Source organism: Camelus ferus, chromosome X (genome assembly GCF_009834535.1).
Source record: "Camelus ferus isolate YT-003-E chromosome X, BCGSAC_Cfer_1.0, whole genome shotgun sequence".
Lineage (NCBI taxonomy): Eukaryota > Metazoa > Chordata > Mammalia > Artiodactyla > Camelidae > Camelus > Camelus ferus.
Window position 1 is genome coordinate 92,846,549 of NC_045732.1, and position 18,340 is coordinate 92,864,888.

At 44.2% G+C, this 18,340-nt stretch overlaps 1 long non-coding RNA gene across 1 annotated transcript; it reads right to left on the minus strand.

The window, feature by feature from the left end:
• Positions 1-11,019: 11,019 nt before the first annotated feature.
• Positions 11,020-17,259, minus strand: LOC116662141. Its single transcript, XR_004318124.1, has 4 exons — positions 16,959-17,259; positions 16,166-16,420; positions 11,928-12,041; positions 11,020-11,127 (listed from the first exon to the last, which is right to left on the minus strand). It is a non-coding gene; the product is annotated as an uncharacterized LOC116662141 (long non-coding RNA).
• Positions 17,260-18,340: the final 1,081 nt, after the last annotated feature.

Below are 18,340 nucleotides of genomic sequence, written 5' to 3' on the forward strand. Positions count from 1 at the left end.
CTCTGACCTCTCCTCCCACCGGCCTCAGCCTCATTCACTCTGCTTCAGCCACACAGCTTCCATGTTGTTCTGCCAACATGCCAGGCATATTCCTGATTCAGGGCTTTGTACACGCCATGCTCTGTGCATCGAAAACTATTCCCATGGATTCTGTATTATTTGCAAGGTACATAATAGTAAGCATACAGTAGAGAAGCTGGACAACACCTGGACGAGGTGATCAGGATTAACACTATCAACAAAGGGCAGATGGCTATCACGTGCTTCTGTGATGCCCTGAGAAGGACCCAGCATCGCTTAGGTGGCTTTCCAGCTAAGGACGCATAACCTGAAACTAACCATGAGGAAACATCAGACAAACCCAAAATGAGGAATGTTCTATTTTTTGAAAAGGACTTTCTTCTTCAAAAATGTCAATGTCATAAAAGACCAAAACTTTGGAAATATTCCAGATTGAAAGAAGCTGAAGACACATGACAATAAAGAGCAATACCTGACTCTAGATTGGCTCCTGTACTGGAGGGACAAATAATACTATGAAGAACACTGTTTAATCAACTGGGAAAATTGGCATAGAGTCAGTAGATTAGATAAAATATTGTATCCGTGCTAATTTTTACTGAAGTTGATCATTTTACTGCGGTTGTAAGAGAATCTCCTTATTCTTAGGAAGTATCTACTGAAGTGTTAAGAGGCCATGGTCATGATGATATATATAACTTACTCTCATGTGGTTCAGGACCCCATTAAGAAAATGAAAACTCAAGCCACAGAATGAGGGGAAATATTTGCTTTTGCAATATATAAATCTAACAGAGGATGTTTGTCCAGAGTATTAAAAGAGTAAGAAAAATTCAATTAAAACATGGGCAAAATATACGCTTTACAAAAGAAGTGCATGAAAGAATTCTCAACAAAGAAATGCAGATTAAAACCATAATGAGATCACTCCATACCCACTAGAATGGCTAAAATTAGCCTGACAACACCAAATGTTGGCAAATGAAACTCTCATGCATTGCTGGTAGAAATGTGAAAAACGATATAACCTCTTTGGAAAAGTGTTTGGCAGTTTCTTACAATTAAGTATACAATTATCTTATGACCCCAGAATTTCATCCATAGGTACTGATTTAATCTCCCTATCTTGCATAATAAACTTCTACAAACTGAGTAGCCAAAAACAACACACATTTATAATCTCACATTTCTCCTGGTTCAGGAGTCTGGACGTGGCTTAACTGGGTCCTCTCTTCGGGGTCTCACAGGGCTGCAATCAAGGTGTCAACCAGGGTTGCAGTCTCATCTGAGGTTTGGGGTCCTCTTCCAAGGTTATACAGTTGTCTACAGAATTCATGTCTTTGCAGTTGCATAACTCATGGCTTCTTCCAAGCCAGCTGAAGAATGCCTCTCTATTATAGAATCTGTTTTAAGGGTCTCCTGATTAGGTCAGGCCCACCCAAGATAAGCTCCATTAGGTTAACTGAAAGTCAGAGACCTTAATGACATCTGAAAAATCCCTTCACTTTTGCCACTTAATGCGATCTAATCATAGGAGTGACTTCCCATCATATTCATAGGTCCCACCCACATTCAATGGAAGGAATTATACAGGACATGTAGACCACAGAGCAGGGATCTTGAGGGCCATCTTAGAATTATGTCTACCACAGGTACTTACCTAAGAGAAATGTTACACCTTTTGATATTGCACCATAGTTCCTGAATGTTCTGTTTTAGTAGTAGTAGTAGTAGTAATTTTTTCTTTGCATTTCAGTTTGGTAAGTTTCTATTGACTTATCTTCAGTCACTGATTCTTTCCTCAGCTGTGTTGACTTTGCCTATAAGCACATTGAAAGCATTCTTTACTTGTTACTGTTTTTTATTTCTAGCATTTCCTTTTGACATATAATCTTTCTCTCTCTGCTTATATTACCCATCTGTTCCTGCAAGCTGTCTCCTTTTTCTAACAGAACCCTTCACATATCAATCATAGTTATTTTAAAGTCTCTGTCTGATGATGCTAATACCTGTGACCTGTGTCATAGCTGAGTCTGATTCTGATGGTTGCTTTCTCTCTTCAGACCTTTTTTCTTGCCTTTCAGCATACCTCGTAATTTTTTGTTGAACACCAGACACGTTGTGTCAATAGAAACTAAAGTAAATAGATTGTCAGTGTATTTATGTTACTATGGCTAGGAACTGAGCTGTGTTTAATGTGTGTTGTAACTAAGTACTAGGGACTTCAAATTCCTCTAGTGTCCTTGTTTTTGTCTTTTCTTGACCTTGGTCTTCCCCATAAATGCCTTCCTAGAGAATGTCAGTGTCTCGCAGCTCTTCCAGCTATAACCTACTGTTAATATACTGGAGGCTGGTTGGTGTGGCGGAATTTGTCACGGAGGGGAGCATTCTATAATCTCCTGATCGAGTCTCAGTCTTTTAGTGGGTCTGCATCTCTAGAATGCAGCCTTCACAAGCATTTCTGTCCCTCTCCCAGGGGCATAGCTTTCTTTCCACTCTGTCCCCTACTCCCTTCCCTACCTGCAGCACTCCCAATCTACTTCCTTAAAACCCTGCCCACTCTTGACTACTTTGTTTCTGGTTTTGTTTGTCTTTTTTTTTTTTTAAGTGTGACAGGAATCCTGGAGATGATTGGAATGAGGGTAGGGCCTCTAGCAATCTGTCAAAATTACTAGCCAAGTAAGTGGTCCTACCACTTATGGAGTTCAGTGACTTCTGCTCCATATCAGCAAATCTCAAATGCTATATTTCTCTCTATGTACCTGTCTCTGCAGATTTGGGGGTGGCAGTTTGCCATCTGACCTCAGTTCTCTGAAGGGGCCAAGAAAAGTCACTAATTTTCAGTTTGTCTTATTTTTCCTTGTTGTAAGGATGAGAGTGATGACTTCCAGTCTCTTTATGTGTCAGAGCTGAAACCAAAAGTCACTTCTCTACAAGAATGAAAATACATGTCTGCACAAAAACTTGTACACAAATACTCACAGAGCTTTATTCATGACAACCAAAAACTGAAGAAAGGTCCATCAAAAAGTGAATGAATTAAAAATGTAATATATCCTGACAATGAAATACTACTCAGCAATAAAAAGGAATGAACTACTGATCCATGCAACAGTATGGATAAATCTCAAACTGCTGCATGAAGAAAGACAGGCAAAACATGACTACATAATGTATGATTCCATTTATATAAAGTTCTAGGAAATGCAAACTAATCTGAGCAACAGAAAGGAGTTCAGTGGCTGCCTGAGGCTGGGCAGGGGGCAGGGATTTGAAAGCAAAAGGGAAGGAGGAAATTTGGAGGTGATGGATATGTTCCATATCATGATCATGGTGTTGGTTTCACAAGTATATTCATATATCAAAACTCTTTCGATGGGTGCAGTTTATTGCATGTAAATTATTACAAAATAAAGTTGATTTTTTAGGTACTATCTTTGGTATTAGGTAGGCAGAGGTTTTAATCTCAATTCTGCTAGTTATAAGCTGTGTGACCATGAGCAAGCCACTTGACCTCTCTGAATCTGTTTCCTCATATGTAAAAGTCAGTAATAATTTGTATACTTTTAGTGAATATTCGATGTAATGACACATGAAGTATCTCGTGTAGTACAATATCTGCCACACAGTGAGTTTCCAATTAATAAAAAAAGGTAGATAAAGAAAGCACTGATGACAAACTTTAACTCTGAAATAGTCTTGGGTAGTCCCTGTCTCCCATTGCTAGACAGGGCAGTAAAGTCCCCGCACTCTGTAGTTCCCATGGTCACTCCCGTGGCCCCTGTGTTTTCTTCTCTCCCAGAACTTTGCATGCTGTGTAGTAAGTGTTAGTGTCCTTTGCCAATACCTATCAGCATTTGTATTCACCTAATATACACTGCTTCAAAGATTACCGGGTTTAAAAAGGTTGGTTTTTTATCAGCATTCAGCGCCTTAGGTACTCACTGTCCTCATGCTAGTCAGAGCCGCCACAATGATACCTTATCTAGGCTGACCTTCTCCAAGAAGCAAGCCTTGCTATAGTCCTAGTCTTACCTATTCAAAACTTGTCTTCCTATATCCTAGTCCTCCAGGACCTGCTGAGTAATGGGAGTGGATTCAGGAAACTAATGACTGATGATAGTATATACCTTCTCTTCTCAGGTAGCATATTTACATTCTAGTAGGCACCTTAAGCCAACCAAGAGACTTATGGTAAAGATCTCAGGTGCCTGGTAGGCTGGGAAAGGAACTAATTTTCTGTGCCCCTTGGGTTACACACTGGATGCTACTTCTAACTCCGGCTAAAAGACTGCCTCAGAGCTGGCCCTCCATTTCCCCTGGCGATTCCCCAGCAGGCTCCATGTTCTTCCCAGTCACACAATCCCAGCATTTCAGAAAAGAGATCATCTTAGTTTGATCATCCAATCCAGTGGTTTTCAAAGTGTTGTCCCCAGACTAGCCACATCAGCATCACCTGGGTATTTATGGAAGTGCAAATTCTCAGGCTCCGCCTTCTGAATCAGAAACTTTGAGGGATGGACCCTACAATCCGTGATTTAACAAGCTCTCTGGGTGATTCCAATGCATATGAAAATTTGAGAAACACTGCACTAGCCCAACATCACCATTTTACAGACAAGAACATTGAGACCCAGGTGTCCAAGTCCACCAAGTGGATACCTGATTGAACCAGTGCTCTGACCCTCAACCCAGTGCCCCTTCCAACATACCACATAGCCCAGAGACATGCTAGCTGACTACCAATGGAAAGGGCAGTAACCTCCTCCTTCTGCTAAGAAAGAACTTAAAATGTTAAGTGTTCCAGTAAATTCAGGATGGTTCCCAAACATGTGGGATGAATCAAGTACAGCCACATGCATTCCCAAGGCCAGCAAGAGACTCTTCCTGCTTTTAGCATTAATTTTGCTTCCCTTGACATCAGAGATTCTAAATAACAACCACCTCAGACAAATATTTGCGGTGTTTGGCTTTCTCAGCCGGCTGCAAGCAGTTGGCCAGAAGCAACACGTAAAGCACAGAAAACAGACATATGCAATCCTTTCTGAAACAGCAAATAGAGCCACTGAAAGCTGGCTCCCTGGGGCACTGCGAGAAACAGCTAGCACATCTGGCAAGGGAGGCCAGCCATATCTCACCACCTTGGAGAACAGGGTAACTGAGTAGCCAGATCTTTTAAAAGGATCCTGATTAGTGGAACAGCTGGGGACCTGCATCCACAGGCAGCGCCAGGTTGGCTGGGCAGCCCACAGCCTACACTCATGTTGAAATGGATGCATGTATGTGAAAGGATGAGGCTTCAGAAACCACTCACTTGATGTCTTCAGCACTCCAGTTCCATCACTACTATAGCCACGATCCAGAAAAGTTCTAGCCACAGCACATTGGATGGTATCTGAGCAACAGTTAGGGTTTTTAGAAACACTGCAACTAGAGTATGCTGTCTACCACCACTGAGGCAAAAGAAATTACTCAGGGTCAAATCAACAGAGAATCCATAAAACCCATTCTGCTCAAAAATCATCAATAGAGAATAAGACTTGTTCAGAAATTGATAATCGGTTCAAAGTTGGAGAGATGAGGACAAAAGGACCCTGCTCTTTCCTTCTCTTGCCATAAGGATCCTTCCTTTTCTCCAATTTCCTAAATCTACGGTTCTACAACTTTCTCTTCCAACTTGTTTTTGTTTTTCTCTCTCTCCTTCCAGCCTTTCTTCTCTGCCCCACCCACCCTTGTTTTTTAGACTCACTCTCCTCCAAGTGCACTCTCCTCCAAGTGCCAGAGGTGAAGTCTGCAGGCTGGGCTTCCCTGTCGTGGCAGACTAGGGGGAAGCAGGCCCGGCGCATACAGCCACCAGGATGTTGGGAATCACTCAGCCTGCCCAGAGCCAGAGCATGACCTCTCTGCACCCCTTTGGCAGGACATCCTCCTAAATAGCACTGATGGCTGTGCCACTGGCCTCTCAGTGTCTATGCAGGCCCTGTGGGCACCGGCAGCTCTGTCCCCACTGGACCCTGACCCACACGATGCAGAACTCTGGGCTACACTGAGCCCCGTTCTGAGGGAACTTCTAGGCAGTCGGGTATAGAAATGGGCATTGTCACCCTCCCTGCCGTGTACCCCCAGACCTCCGTGCCTGTCATACTTTCCCTAAGTACAGAGCCCCACAGCCACCATGCGATTAAAACTGCTCCCTTCGTGTTTGGACTCGGTATTTGGGCTATCAGTCCTCCTCCCCCATGCCACTTTTCCTTCCTCCTGATCTAGGTTTTCTTCCTCCCAGCATGTCCTGCGGCTCCATCAGGACCTGCTGGGGCCGAATTATAACCCTTCCTCCACATCCCCTTTCTTTTCTCACTCCTCACTTTTTCCATCACCTCCCTCTTTTACTTTCATCCCTACTCTCTAACCTCTTCTCCTTCCCTCCTTCCCTTCCATACCTTCCTTTCCCTGTTCTGAATCCCTCCCCCTCACCATAATCATGGCACATTTAGTGTTCTGACATGAGCGAGACAGAACAATCACTCTGTGGACAGGATCTGGGGACTGAAGTGTCTCCTTCTGACCTTGACCATTTTACACAACCAATTTTCAAAGAAGATGGATTAATCAAGGTTGATTTGAACCTGCTGCCCCCTGTCAGAGTCCCTGAAGGTGATCTTCCTACCACAACAATTTTCCATTTTAACAGAGGCTGTCAGGGATGAGGATGTTAAGACAGTCAAGTGCTCTTTGCTTCCCTCCAGCCACCAAAAAGCAATTTTCGCTAATGCTGGTGAGGATTACAGTAAAATTGTGTAAAAGAAAGGTATGACCTCATTTTTTTTTTTTTTTTTTTTTTTTTTTTTTGCTCAGCAGGGCCATGAAGATGCTCTCTCCCACCAGCTTAGGTGCCTAGGCTGACCTGAAATGTTACACGCTCAGGAGTTGAATGGGAAGGAAGACATTCACTCTGACTTGCCATAATGCATTACCATTGGTTGAGCCTAAAACCTCACTGACCCAATCTCTCCCAAATCATTGTTCATGCTTCTTGGAATTCAGGCTAACCTCCCATTTCAGATCTTTGGAAGGTGGAAGCCTGGTTCAAACTGATACAAAGTTTAAATTATGACTCCCAGCTGATTCTGACCAACTGGGATGGGGAGGTAACTGTGAATCTGAAAAGGCTCCCCAGATGAATGATCTAATACATCCCAAACATCCAGCCTTCCAGTGCTACAACTTATCTTCTTAATTGAAAGTGCAGAGGATGACTAAAACTGCCCTACTCCCCACCAATCATTGCCAGGTAGAAGTCCTCAGGAGGCCTGTTTAGGGAGAAATGATAAAGCAAAGATCTTCTAAACACATACTGACCCCCTTTGAACACACTAAAACATTTCACTCGCACATTGTACTCTGAAGTAAAATGATTAGACTGCCAGCGGAAGTGTCAACAGAACCCCAATGGACTGATTTGCCACTAGATCTTCTATGTGACCTGTGTTAGACAAGGATGCCTGAAAGTGGCATTCCCCATGTTTCTAGTAAAAGAGACCACCAGGCACATTTTGTTTTCAGTAGAAAAATATCTCCCTGCATTTTCAAATAACTACTTAAGTCCCCCCAAAATCTTCATCAAATCAGATCCCCATTTGCTCAAAATTTTCTCTATTTAAAACTAGCAGGGGGCAAACTGACCATGGGTTCTGATCCTTGGTTCTAGTAGTCTAATTTTCCCAAAGGATTATGTGCAGTACACGGGGCCAAGGACAGTAAATTATCAATCTCATTCTGAAACATTGACCTTTCTACTTGGGTTAGGATTCTCCCTAAGGTAGCTCCCTAACTTCTTTGTGCATTAAGTCAGCATGTTCTCTCATTGTCTTGTATTCAGTCATTCACTCAAATATTTATAGAATGCCTGCTATTTGCCAGTCCATTGGCTGGGTGCCAATGAGAGTACAGCTCTGAGCAAGGTAGTCACACAATGTCTTTCCTCAAAGAGTTTACAGTCCGGTTTTCTCCTGGGTCACACTGCCTGATTCTGGACTCAGACTCCTTTCCTAAGTCCCTTACTTGAAGCAGGTATTCCTACCCTGGTCCTTGGACCAAGTGGCACTGAATCCAGTCCACAGGAGTCTCCTGCCTTAACCCCATGCCTGAGACCCAAGGTCTAGCCAGAAGGATTTTGATAAGGAAGCAAAGAGATCAGACAGGTCACTTTTACCCCTCAATCTGGTCCTGTCTTTTGCCCAGTCATGATCCATCCAAGCCCAGATTCCTGAAATCCATATCAGAGGACTCTGATGGCCAGGTCTGTGATTGTTCCTTTGTCCCTGTGTTCCCTGACACTACCCAATCATTGGACTTCTAAGGAGCTTTGTACATTCAAATTAGGAGTGTAGTCGTATCACCCTGAAATTGATGTCTCAGACCTGTAGGTGGAAAAAAGATACAGACATGACTCAAAGCCTGTATCAGTCAGGGTCCCAGCAGAAAGCAGATGGCATACTCAAAATGGGTATTCTGGAGAGGAAGGGTTAACAAATGGACAGTTTACAAAGGTGCAGGCAGGGTTCCCAGGACTGGTAACAGGAGTTGGGGATCTCTTTACCACCTAAAAGATGGTAATGATGGGCAGGCTTTGTTGTCATCCCTATAGGTCAGCCTCCCCTCCCAAGGTAGAGTGCAGGGTGGAGAAGGATGAAGAGGGGGGTCAGAAGGGGCAGATAAAAGCTATTTAGCACAGAATTTCTCATTCAAATTTTGCAGGAATTCAGACCAGAGCTGAGATCAGGGCTTTGATCTGTGAACATTGGCTTTGTTAAGCAAAGACACAGGATAAACTAGATGGCAAGGAGAGTTTTTATTCTTTTTGAAAAAGGAAACATTTGCAGACATTTTTAAACTATGAAAGCATCTATTTGCATAGAACAATTAATGATTTTTCTTACCTTTTTATTAAAACAGGTTCTCACTTGGCCACTTTGTTAACATTAGCTCATGTCACTAAATGTCACTGAAAGGAATTAAATTGTATTTATTGAAAACAGCCTGGATTTCATATTTATAGGTAATTCAGGTTGAATTCCTTGTACCACTGCCCACCCCACCCCCAGCCAAAAATAAAAATTCAATATACCAAGTTAAGGAGCTTTCCATTTATAGTAACATTGTAACACCGTTATCAATGAACTAAACATTATTCTTTCCACAGTCCACTAGAAGAGCATAATAACAAGAAAACAAGCTGATGTTGGGGCTTTTTAAAAAAAATCGAAAATGGACCCGGACATTGTCCTGTACACCAGAAATTGACACATTGTAATTAGTGTACTTCAATTAAAAAATTTTTTTTAATCAAAAATGGACCTGTTCCCAGGCCTTCGGCCACATAGCACAGGCTCCTGAGCACCCTCTCCGCCTGCCTTGCAGACCCTGAGCAGCCTCCCAGATGGCCAGCACCGCAATGCTGAGCATTTGCCTGAAGCCCAGGGATCACTCACAGCGGGGTCCGTGAGGGACCAACACTGATCACTGAGACTGGTCCTCAGTATCAGACAGATGGGCTCAGCCATGTACCAGCTGAGCCACCTTGGGCGAGTTATTTAATTTCTTTGAGCCTGTTTTCTCAACTTTAAAATGGGGATAATGATAACATCTATATCACCAGTTGCTATGGGGATTAAATAAGACAATGTCTGTAAAACACCTAGCACAGTGCCTGACAAATTACAAGTGCACAGGAAAACCCATTATTTTTAGACTCAGAAATAAGAGCTAATACAAAGAGAGAGAGAGAGAGAGAGAGAGAGAGAGAGAGAGAGAGAGAGAGAAAGCCAGGGTGAGGAATGGGTTACCTTTCAATTAACTAGAATGTTACATTGCCCAGACTCCCCTTCCCCAAGGGGTCCCATTAAGTCCACATTTACGGTATTGATTTTTTCCAGGGCAACGAACATTTTACACATTAAGCATCTCTACTGCCCATTGCTGTTTCACAGGTGGCCACTATAATAAGATCTCCACTCACATCAATGCAGAAGTCTTTATCTCTTTCTCGTCAAAAGCGGGAGGTAAAGCAGGATAAGAGACTGCAGGATAAGTGACTGATAGGTCACTGTAGGGAAAAAATAATGTGTCTAGAAATCCTCAAGGAATAGGTCGGGAGAGGGATCTGAGATGGAATAAGAGACAAAAGAGGAAGAGAGATTGCCCTGATATGTTTGTTTGGCTCTTAATCCAGAGAAGCCACATCTGCAAATGCGAGGCACACTTTCATATTTGATTTATTTCTCCTGTTAACCTTGTGGCACAAAATCCAGGGTCATGAACTCACCCCACGAACCCTCACCCCACAAGGGCAGACAAGAAGAGGGGACAAGAACACGCAGACAAATCCGAATTCTTCCCCAACCCCCACATAGCCTCCCTCTTTCCATCCTTGCCCCTCTATAGTCTAGCCTCCCTGCAGCAGCCAGAGTGACCTGCATAGGTCAGACCAGGCCACTCCTCTGCTCAAAACCATCCACTGTCTTTTCACTTCACTCAGTAAAAGTCTAGTCCCACAAGGGCCTACAAGGGCCTGAGCAACTTGCCCACCCACTACCCCTGCCACCATGAGCTCCCTCCCACCACTCTCCCCGTCACTTCCCTCCAGCCACTCCAGGCTCCTCGATTTTCCTAGAACACCAAGCACATTCCCAACTTGAGCTCTGCACTGGCTATTCCCTCTGCCAAGAAGACTCTTCCTCCAGAGATCTGCATGGTTCACCCCAGGACCCTCTTTCAGGTCTTCCTTAATTGTTCCTTTCTCCAAGAAGTTTTCCTCGACCATGATCATGGACTAAATGTTTATGTCCTCCCAAAATTCATATCTTGAAATCCTAACTCCCAATACGATGATATTGAGGTGGGGCCTCTGGGAGGTGATTAGGTACCCAGGGCGGAGCCCTCACAAATGGGATTAGTGCCCTTATAAGAGACCCCGGAGAGCTCTCTCACCTTTCTGCCATGTGAGGTCACAGGGAGAAGAGACAGCCATCTGCGAACCAGGAAGCAGGCTTTCACCAGACACCAAATCTGCTGGCACCTTGATCTTGGACTTTGCAGCCTCCAGAACTGTGAGAAATAAGTGTTCATTGTTTAAGCCACCCCGTCTATGGTATTTCTGTTATGGCAGCTGGAACAGATGAAAACAACCACCCTAACTCAAAGTGCCTCACACATCACTCCTGGCTCTTCCTCTTAACTTCCTCTAACTCTCTCCATTGTACTTATCGTCATTTAACATTATATATGTTAATATATATAATTATTTATTATCTGTCTTCCTCATTAAAACATAAACTCCACGAGGGTAGTGATTTTTGTCACTTTTGTTCATGGCTTTATTCCCTGGGCCTATAACAGTGCCTGGTATATAGTAAGCACTCAGTACAGGCATACCTAGGAGAAATTGTGGGTTCAGTTCCAGACCGCTGTAATAAAGTAATGTTGTGACAAAGTAAGTCACATGAATTTTTTGGTTTCCCACTTCATATAAAAGTATATTATAGGAGGGAGAGTATAGCTCAAGTGGTAGAGTGCATGCTTAGCATGCATGAGGTCCTGGGTTCAATCCCCAGTACCTCCTCCAAAAAAGAAACAAATAAATAAATAAACCTAGTTAACCCCCCACAAAAAATAAAAATAATAGAAAGTACACTATGCTGTAGTCTATTAAGTGTACAATAGCATTACATCTAAAAAACGATGTACATCCCTTAATTTAAAAATACTTTATTGCTAAAAAATGCTAACCATCATCTGACCCCTCAGCAAGTTGCAACATTTTTGCAGCAGTAACAAAGATCACTGATCAAAGATCAACATAACGAATATAATCATAATGGGAAAGTTTGAAATATTGTGAGACTTACCCAAATGTGACACAGGGACTTGAAGTGCGCAAATGTTGTTGGAAAAAAACGGCACTGAAAGGCTTACTTGATGCAGGGTGGCCACAAACCGTCAATTTGTAAAAAACGCAGGCTCTGCCAAGAGCGATAAAGCAAAGCACAATAAAACGAGGTCTGCCTACAGTTGTGGGATGAGCAAATTCACACAGTTTAAAGCAGTGGTCTCCAGCCCTGCGTGTAATTTAGAATCACCTTTTAAAAGCTGCTGATACCAGTTAAATTAGAATTTCTGTGAGTAGGGCCCAGGAATCTGTTTTAAAACCAACCAGGTGATCCTAAATGCATAGCCAGCATTAACTCTTGCTTCCAGAAGTCAAATCGCTCTTATGAGTAACACCCATCTCTGGGGACAACAGAGGAAACCACTGGCACCCCTCTTAGCCCAATAAAGGAAGAATCTGGATGAAATCAGGTTCAAATGATCATCAAAGGGAAAAAAAACCCAAGACATGGAAACAACCTAAATGTCCATCAACAGATGACTGGATAAAGAAGATGTGGTATATTTATACAATAGAATACTATTCAGCCATAAAAAATAACATAACGCCATTTGCAGCAACATGGATGTCCCTGGAGAATGTCATTCTAAGTGAAGTAAGCCACAAAGAGAAAGAAAAGTACCATATGAGATGGCTCATATGTGGAATCTAAAAAAAAAAAAAAAAAAAAAGAGCATATATACAAAACAGAAACAGACTCATAGACATAGAATACAAACTTGTGATTGCCAAAGGGGTGGGGGGGTGGGGAGGGACAGACAGGGAGTTCAAAATTTGTAGATACTGACAGGCACATGCAGAATAGATAAACAAGATTATACAGTATAGCACAGGGAAATATATGCAAGATCTTGTGGTAGCTCACAGCAAAAAAAATATGACAATGAATATATGTATGTTCATGTATAACTGAAAAATTGTGCTCTACACTGGAATTTGACACAACATTGTAAAATGACTGGAACTCAATAAAAAAAAGTTAAAAAAAAAAAGGGGGGGGGGAAACAAAAGGGGCAGCCAGTAGCATCCATGGAAGTAGAGCTGAGGAGCATGATTAAGGGTGCTGTGCTTCAGAGGTAAGACAGAGGCTGTGCCTGGGAGGACCTGGGCCTCCAAGGGGTCAACTTGGGTCTGGGAGACGACCTGCAGTTTCAGAAATTAACAAACTGTATTTTGTCAGCCCACTCAAGGGGGAATATTTTTGAGGAATCAACTCCTATTCACCAAACTCACAAGAGATCGATCACACAGGCTGCATTATTACGCACCTATGAGACAAACACGCTCCACAGCCCTGGCAGAGTGGAGGGCCTAAGGGAGACAGAACACTGGATGTGTAACTGAGGAGGGAGGAGATGGGGAGGGGTGAGAAAGCAATCTGAAAGTGGCAGGTAGGCATTTCTCAGAGAGGCGTGCTGTGTGGTAGACATCTGTGGCCACTAAACGGAGCCTCTGCTTTGCCCAGGTTTTTAACACTTTTTAACAAGTGCTTAGAGGGGTCAAACACCTGCTGGTGAGAGGCAAAGTGGATGCATCAAATAGAGAGAAATAAGTTTGCATTTCCAACTGAAAAGCAAAAGCAGAAAAAATGCATGGGAGGGGGACAAGAAGTTTAATAACAACTACCATTTTAAATGAGACATGTATTACCTCAGTTAATCCCCCCAATAGTGCTATAAAGGAGGTACTACCCTTATTCCACTCTATCAGGAAGAAACTAAGGCTCAGAGAGTCAAATAAGTTGCCCAAGATCACACAGTTGGTACATAGGAGAGGTAGGATTCAAACTCTCTAGAATCCATGCCTCTGCCCAGGTATCCTCAAACTTTTTTGTCCATCAGACTCACCTGGGGAGCTTGTTTGAAATGCTAACTGTTGGGAACCAGCCCCAGAGATCCTGATGTGGAGCATCTGAGAGGGGGCCCCTTAATCTGCATAAGCCCCCCTCTTCCCCAGCCCAGGAAATTCTGGTGCAAGTGGTCGTTTTTGAGGCCTCTCAGCTCTTCTCTTTGCACAGTGTCCTTGAGCAAGGAGGCTGTCTCCTCCCTCTTCACAGCACATCCAACCTAGACTTTCAAAGAGGCTGAAACCATGATTCTCTTGTGCTCTTTGATCCTCTTCCACTTCCTGGAGTTGCTTGATGAGTTCAAAGACCCTTCACAGTGAGCTCAGATCCGGGACAAAATGCACACGTGTCTTTGAGTGAAGCTTCTATCCCAGCTGGCTCACATTCCAAGAGAAGGGGATGAGCTCTCCCCAGCAGGAGGCCCCCCAGTGAGGGAGGGGTGACAAGCGGCTCTGTTGCAGATGAAGTCACCCTGAACATCTTCAAGAAAAGAGCATCAGCATCTGTCTGGCCTTGAATGGTTTTATTTGGTCTCTGATGGTTTCTCGCTCTACAGCCTTCTCTGCACAAGTCCCAGGAGAAAGGAAAGCAAACATGGGCCCCCGGAGACCTGCCTGCTGTAGTGCATGCAAGAGCCTTCCCAGCTGCTGGGAGCCCAGGCCCCACTGCCTCTGGTGGATGGGTTTCCATTCTCCTGCCAGAAAACCCTTATTTTCCCAGCCTCAGTGAAATCACCTGCATTTGGATTTAATTCGGCTTTGGCCCTCCTTTAACATGCTGTTGTCACCCTCAGCTTCTCAGAAAGCCAGCCTCCACCTCTCCGGCTTCTCTCCCTCCCCACTACTCCCCCTACGCCAGGTTTCTGGGGAAAGTTGAGGTCAGATACTAGGGGGCTTGGTGGCTGTCAGGGTCTCCAAGCATTTCCTTTAAAAAAATGGCTTCAGTGGGGAAGCTCACCATTCCACTCCGTCAGAAAGGATGAAACCACTCGATTCACCTAGCAGAAATATCACAGAGGACTCAAAACTCCACTCAGCCACATTGTGTAATAGTTACTTAATCTTTCTAAGCCTGTTTCCTTGTGTATGAAAAAAAGGGATAGTAGTATCTATTATACTCGAGTATGACAAGGGTTATATTTTAAAAACTGAATATTAAAGTGCCTGGCACCCAGGGAATCAGTAATAATAACTGCAGCAAGAAATAACTAACATGTGTTAAATATTTATTACATGCCAGGCACTCTTCTCTTTGCTACATTTGGGTTAATTTATTCAAATTATGAGAAGCCTCTGAAATAAATACCTTGTGCTCATTTGACAGACCAGAAAACAAGTTCAGAGGGTTGGAGCAAATTGCCCAAAGTCACAGCATGAGTTAGAATCAGAGCTGACATTCAAAGCCAGATCTGGGACTCTGAAGCCTGCTGCTTCTGTCCTTGTCTTTGTCTTTAGTGCTTACTAAGGAGCTACTGTGTATGCAACACACTGGGACACTCATGAGGACCGCAAATTACACAGGGGAATTGTCCCCAGTAAGTTTACAGTCTGGATCAGATATGGAGACAAGGCCTATGCATTAAAAAGAGATGAATATGAGGTAGCCTGCCAAGTGCCCACGTGCAGTTTAGAAGTGCAGAGAGGGGAGGGTGTTGGGAGATGCTCCTCCATGGGTCTCTTGTGTTCCTTGTGTTTGTTGCTGGCCATGCTAAGAATGCAAGGCCCTGACTGCTCTTTATCTGGCACATTTCTCAGGGTTATGTTTGCAGTGAGCAATCTTGAGGGATGAGTTAATGTCACCCTCTGGGACAAAGAGTACGCATGCTTACTGCTGGCTACAAAATGCTGAGTTCCCCAGACTCAGTGTCCCTCAGCTGTGATGTAAACAGGCTGTGGATAAAGCATGCATCTGGGTCCCTCTGTGTTTCCCCAAGGGACTTGGGAATACCGGGAACTGATGCAAACAGTTGGATGTTCATGCTACTCGCTGTCCTGTGAGTCATACAGTCTGTTGTCTTTGACCCAGGAGTCTCGTGTTTCCTTCCAGCACTCACAAAACAGTAACAGGCGAAATGGTGAGTAAGTAGGGTAAAATCAAATCCCAGACCTGACGGAAGATACCACCTATTGAGAAGCTGTGATGTGCCACACACACTTTTAGGCACTGGACATCACACAGTGAACAAAAAAGGCAAAAAGCCTCTCTCCTAGAGTCCACACTCTATGTGGGCAGGCAAAGACCCAAATAAACAAGATGATTAGAGAGGGTGATCAGTGTTGAGAAGGAAATAAGCAGGAGGAAATGAGTCTCAGGGTCCTCATCTGTAAAATGGGGCCAGTATTCATACCTACCTCTCGTGATCATTGTGAATGCCTGGCACATGGAAAGTCTTCAACAAATAGGGACTTTCATTCTTATTTCTCCTTCCTTCTCCTATGGAAATGAGACAAGAAAGTGGTTTCCTCGTGTGCTTTGTAAGAGCTGCAGGAAGAGAGCAGAGGCTTCTGGCAGCTCCTGTGATGGTGGAGGTCAGTGGAAGGCTCCTTTCCTACACAGATGGGAAGTAAGCAGGTCCTTGCCACCTGATTTTTTTGGCTGATCAATATCTGGGGACCAAGAATTTGAAATATTACAAACAAAGAGAACTTGTCATTACACCAGTCTATGACCTCGGTGCACCCCTCACAAATGAAGCGAGCCACTGAGAAGCCAGCCTCAAGGGAATGGTTCTGAGCTTCCTCCCTCTCTAGCTGACATCGCTGCCCAGCTCTGCCTTCTCCAGGGCCCGCAGGGCAGAGCTGGGCTGGTGAGGGCTGTCGGTGCAGGATGCACAGAACCCAGCAATCCTCTGGGCCTCCTCCTCCCACCTCCACCACCCAAATGCAGCTGCTTACCCTGCAGCCACTCCCCACCCCAGGGCTGGTCCCCACCACGGCGTGTTTCCAGCCTGTTTTCTCCTCTCCAGCCTCTCCCCAGCACCTGTGTCAACACGGAGCTCCCTGACAGAGCCCACTCCCATCTAGATGCCACAGACATTAGCAAATGAGACTGGAGTCTCATTTTTCTTTCTGAGCCATCATCCAAGAAACTATTTCAAGGACCCATTTTGTGCTCTGAGTGCATCCCTCCCCTTCAATAATTCACCCAGACATCATCCTAATAGCTCTGTCTCTCCAGCGAACAAACAGTTGGCCTCCAATTACTCAGACCCATTTGCTGCCGCAGTGCGTGTATGTTCAAGCGATGGTCAGTGATCAAGTGGCTGATTCACAGTAATGATGGGGCAGGACACCGCTTGTCTTTGTTGTAGGCTTTGCTTCATGTATTATATTTGAAAGGCCTCTCTGAGCGTTTTGAAAGAGACCTTCATTAGAAAGGCATGTACTCCAGGTTCTGTGATGGCTGGAACTGGCTTGGTCCACCTTGGCACAACGGTTTCCTCTGAGTTGTTTGTTACCTGAGCTCGCCCAGGCCTTGCCAGCCTGCAGGTGTACAGAAGGCCACACTACTAGTTGTCTCCCAAATTTTATCAGCTCTTGCCTTTATCTCTCACGCAGAACTTAGCCTCTAACAAAAGATCCCCAAATGATATTCGAGTGCATGGGGAGTAGCTGCTTTCTGCCGGGGGTGTCCTCATGTTTATTCCTTGGTACCCATGCTAAGTTAACTCTGTGTCTGCTGGCCACTGCTATCTGCAGCTACCGTGGAGGCACTGAGGCCCTTGAGATGTCAAAGCCTCCGTGCCATGTCTTGTGATAGATGGAGGAGAATGCCTCTTCCCTTTGTGATGCCCTTTCTTAGAGGAACAACCAAGCAGGCTTATGTGCTGATGTCCTACTAAGACCTTTTTTTTTAATTTAGAGACCCCCTCCCTTCTCTTCCACCTCCTCTTTCTCAAAAGATTCAGAAATGATTTGAAAGGCAGCTGGATCAGGAGATGCACACATCTGCAATCAGAATTCTCCCCTTCCCTCCCAAGACTAAGGATTTCTTACCGGATCCAGCTCAGGATGTTCAGTTTTTGTTTCCCTCAGCGTGCAGCACATAAATCAAACTTCAGTTTTATTTGTTCTCTCCAACACACCAGCACCACCTATGAACTGCTTTGTCCTCCTCCCTACAAGGGCCAAGGTAGAAGAGAAGAGAGCAAGAGGGAGAGTGCAAAGGTGGGGATACCCAGGTGGCATGAGGTCAGGTTTCCACTAACAGGAAAAGTTCTTCAAAGACTCTATACTTATGTCAACATCAAAGGGCAAAAAAGAATGGGTGATGGTAGTATCTGGTCATAAGCAAAAGCTTTTCCCTCTCCTTGTAAGAGAAGTAGGAGGCTATCAGTCAAAAGATTATGTAGACTCTCTCAGGAGGCAATGAGGGAGAGTCATCAGATGGCCTTCAAGGTCTGTTCCAATCCTGAAGATGGAGAAATGGCTTAGAACAATGGAGTGCTGCCCAAGTGTGAGAGGTGAACCACCAGTGAGATGTGAGATGACTGTCATGCCCAGATGAACATTTGTAATTAACACAGG